General features: G+C 38.1%; 1 pseudogene; it reads right to left on the minus strand.

Annotated features, from left to right (window-relative positions):
• Positions 1–3793: 3793 nt before the first annotated feature.
• On the minus strand, positions 3794–4514 carry LOC114899519 (annotated as a pseudogene).
• Positions 4515–4790: the final 276 nt, after the last annotated feature.

Below are 4790 nucleotides of genomic sequence, written 5' to 3' on the forward strand. Positions count from 1 at the left end.
TTTTTTTTTTTTGCGGTACGCGGGCCTCTCACTGTTGTGGCCTCTCCTGTTGCGGAGCACAGGGTCCGGACGCGCAGGCTCAGCAGCCATGGCTCACGGCCCTAGCCGCTCTGCAGCATGTGGGATCCTCCCGGACCGGGGCACGAACCTGCGTCCCCCGCATCGGCAGGCGGACTCTCAACCACTGCGCCACCAGGGAAGGGAAGCCCCTTGCTGTAGTCTTAAAACAACAAAACAAAAATAAAAACTGAATACCTTCCTCTCCCCCAAAAAGGAAAACATATTTTATAATGGCCAACTATTAGAATTTTGGAGAATATCATCATGATGGGTGAAGAGATACAAAGGAACATGAAAGCATGCTAAAGTTCTCATGTTAGAGGAACAATATAAATATCAGGTTTAAATTCAAAGAGGTTTAATTTGGAGGTCAAATTAAATAAAAGAGAAGGTAGAAATGTCTAAATATATTAATAATTGCAATAAGCAAAAAGGGACAAAACTCACCAGGTAAAAGTCAGGGTTTGTCAGATTGGATTAAAAAAACAAAATTCATGGGCTTCCCTGGTGGCGCAGTGGTTGAGAGTCGGCCTGCCGATGCAAGGGACATGGGTTCGTGCCCCAGTCCGGGAAGATCCCACATGCCGCGGAGCGGCTGGGCCCGTGAGCCATGGCTGCTGAGCCTGTGCGTCCGGAGCCTGTGCTCCGCAGCAGGAGAGGCCACAGCAGCGAGAGGTCCGTGTACCCTAAAAAAAAAAAAGCAAAATTCATGAGGCCATGGAAGAGAAAAAAGAGACATTTCAGGTAAATTTTAACCAAAGTAATCTTGTAAAGTTATATTTATGTCAGAAGAAAAATAAACTTTAAGACAAAAAGCATCATTGGGGATAAAGAGGACCACTATATAATTCAGTTCACAAATAACATATAAAAATTTTAAACATGTATGCTCCTAAGAAGATGGCATAAACATATACACAGCCAGCATTAATAGGCTATATGGAGAAATTGCTAAATTCACCATCATATGGGAGGATTTCAATACATCTTTCCCAATTAATGATAGGTCAAGAAGACAAAAATAAAAAAATCAGCAGAGTTCAAGAAGATTTGAACCATATGATTAACCAACTCTTCCTAATGGACATATGTAGAATAATGCATTCAACTATTAGAGAATTTATATATTTTTCTCAAGTTCTTTGAACTTTTACAAAAATTATGTCACAAGTGTTGGTGAGAATGTGGAGAAATATGAACTCTCAGACACTGCTGGTGGGAATGTAAAATGGTTCAGACACTTTGGAAAACAGTCTGCCAGTTTCTCAAACAAGGAACATAAACAGAGTTCCCATGTAACGAACCAATTTCACTCCTAGGTATACACACAAGAGAAATGAAAATGTATGTCCACACAGAAACAGCCAAAAGGTGGAAACGACCCAAATACCCATTAATAGACAAATGGGTAAACAAAATATGGTATATCCATACAATGGAAGGACTTTATTTTGCCATAAAAGGAATAAAGTACTGATACATACTACATTTTGGATGAACCTTAAAAATATTTTGCTAAATGAAAGAAGCCAGTCATAAAAGACCATGTATGATATGATTCCAATCATATAAAAGTCCTGACTATGGAAATCTATAGAGAAGAAAGTAGACTAGTGGTTGCTTAGGACTGGGGATAAGGAAAATGGGGGGTCAGGAGGATGATAGCTAATGGTACAAGGTTCCTTTTGAGGTAATGAAAATGCTCTAAAATTGACTGTGATGTTGATTGCAGATATCAGTGAATACACTTAGAAGCATTGAATTGTACACTTTAAATGGGTGAATTGTACGTTATGTGAATTTTTTTTGGTAGCTACATAATATTTTATTTGATTGTTTCTAATTTTTTGCTATACAAAAAAATGCTTCAGTGAGTAACTGTACCTATACCATTTTACATATGTGCAAATATTTCTGTAGAATAAAATGTTAGATTGGAATTGCTAATTCCAAGAATATGTTATGAATCTGTTATTCTTATAGATGTTGTCCAATTATATTCCATTAGAGGTTGTGACAAGTTATAGCTCCATCAGTGGTTTATGAGAGTGCTGATTTTTTCGCAGTTTAATCAACACTGTATTATCAAACTTTTGATTTTTTATTTATCTGACAAGTATGGTATGTGAATTTTATCTCAATAGAGCTGTTAGCTAGCCATAAAGCAAGTCTCAACAGATTTAAATAAGTATCATAAAAACATGACACGGGGGTGGGTGGTGGTGATGTGATGAATTGGGAGATTGGGATTGGCATATGTACACTAATATGTATAAAATAGATAACTAAGAACCTGCTATATAAAAAAATAAATAAAATAAAATTCAAAACAAAACAAAACAAAAAGCAGAGTTAACACAACTGGGATGTTTTATTAATATTATTTCCCCAATAAATATATTTTGTGGTCATTTATTTTAATTTACACAATATCTTAGATCCTGGATATTGGGTGGATATTAAGTATCATTTTATAAACTGTACATCTTACAGTATAAATCAGTCATAATATTTAGAACTTTAGTACATAACTTCAAAAATAAGAGAATTAACATTTCAAGAGGACACAAATTTGATGCAATGAGGTAAAAGTTATCAAGAAATAATATGCTGGGACTTCCCTTGTGGCGCAGTGGTTAAGAATCTGCCCGCCAATGCAGGGGACATGGGTTCGAGCCCTGGTCCGGGAGGATCCCACATGCCATGGAGCAACTAAGCCCGTGCACCACAACTACTGAGCCTGCGCTCTAGAGCCCGCGAGCCACAACTACTGTAGCCCGCGCACCTCGAGCCTGTGCTCCGCAACAAGAGAAACCACTGCAATGAGAAGCCCGCGCACCGCAAGGAAGAGTAGCCCCGACTGGCTGCAACTAGAGAAAGCCTATGCACAGCAACAAAGACTCACCGCAGCCAAAAATAAATAAATAAATTCATAAAAAAAAAAGAAAGATAATATGCTACCTGTTCTTATCAATTTGGTTTAGTTGAAACTTCTTTTTGAAAAAATTACAGCAAGGGTGATACACAATTAAAAACCATTAAAAAGAAATAACACAATACTATTGTTAGAAGTTATTAGAAGATAATAAAAGTTAAATTAAATTAAAGTTAAATAAAAGTTAAAACAAATATATTTAGAAATTTAAAAAGAAACAAATAAATCATGAGTCAAAGAAGAAATCAGGGCTTCCCTGGTGGCGCAGTGGTTGAGAGGCCGCCTGCCGATGCAGGGGACACGGGTTCCTGCCCCGGTCCGGGAAGATTCCACATGCCGCGGAGCGGCTGGGCCCGTGAGCCATGGCCGCTGAGCCTGCGCGTCCGGAGCCTGTGCTCTGCAACGGGAGAGGCCACAACAGTGAGAGGCCCGCGTACCGCAAAAAAAAAAAAAAGAAGAAATCACATTGGAAATAGAAAAATACATAGAACTAAGTTATTATAAAGATATTACATTTAACATTTGTAGGATGCAGAGAAAATAGAGTCTCAAGGGAAATGTATGGCTTTAAATGTTTGTATCAGAAAATAATAAAAGATAAAATTAATGAATTAAATGTAAAAGAAAAAATTGATAGAATAAACCTAGAAACATAAACATAAGGATGTAATAACCAACGTAATTAATGGTAGAAATCAATGAAAAAGACCCAAAGTAAAAAAATTGTTTGCTTTTCAATTTGAAATCAGTCACTTTTTATTAACTGACTAGATTATAAAAATAATCATGGTAGACACCTTAGTTCATCCTTCTAATAAGCCTGTTCATCTGGTCTTCTCTGTTGCCAGCAACTCCACATGCCAAAATGGGTGGTCTTTTTCTTCATTCTGCCTGTCAGAGAAGATAATTTGAAGGGCTGGAGGAAGTTGTTTGCTTCTTTGAAGTGTTTTCCAACAGTATAAATCTCATGAATCAGATCCTCCATTCAGATGATTCCAAATATACCAAGACATCAAGCAATCAATGTGTTAATATGTCAGGGCAATTCACTTCTTGTTGATTTTGCCATAACTCACATTTGTAGATCAATTCATTTACTGACTTCAAATTCTGGTACCTCCAGGCAATACATGGTTCCACAATCCTCACAGTGTTAACTTGAGCTCAAAGAAGGTGCTATTGAAGATCCGGCGAAGGCAAAGAACCTGAAACTCCTTGCAGACCTTTGAGCTCATACCACTGATACTGATGACAAATGCCAATTTGGGTTTCTCAGGTAGATAGAAGTTGCCAGCTTTTCCTGTCATCCTAGCCATTCAAATCTCAGTCTGTACGTCTGCCTATATTCCTTGTGATAGTACTTAGCTTTTTTGTAAGGTAAGCTTCCTCCTTGCATTTCACAGCATTTTTGGGGCAAACTTCTTTTTTAGATGCTTGAGCAGCAGCTCTGTAAAATTCCTTCACTCTTAAGGGCTTCTGACACAGCAGGAAGCTTTTTCTCCTTTTCTGCACCCTCCATGGTTCCAGATGGAAAAGAGGAAGAAAAAATGTTTTTCTTTTTAAAAAGCTAACAGAGTAAACACATCTCTTGTGAGATTTAATGAGAATAGAAAGAAAAGCACAAATAAATAATATTGTAAATAATAAAGGGGCTATAACTACAGAGAAAACTTAGATTTAAAAGATATTAAGAGGGGCTTCCCTGGTGGCGCAGTGGTTGAGAGTCCGCCTGCCGATGCAGGGGACACGGGTTCGTACCCCGGTCTGGGAGGATCCCACATGCCGCGGAGCGGCT

The sequence above is a fragment of the Monodon monoceros genome, unplaced genomic scaffold (assembly GCF_005190385.1).
Source record: "Monodon monoceros isolate NGI ecotype Baffin Bay Population unplaced genomic scaffold, NGI_Narwhal_1 Super_Scaffold_18, whole genome shotgun sequence".
Lineage (NCBI taxonomy): Eukaryota > Metazoa > Chordata > Mammalia > Artiodactyla > Monodontidae > Monodon > Monodon monoceros.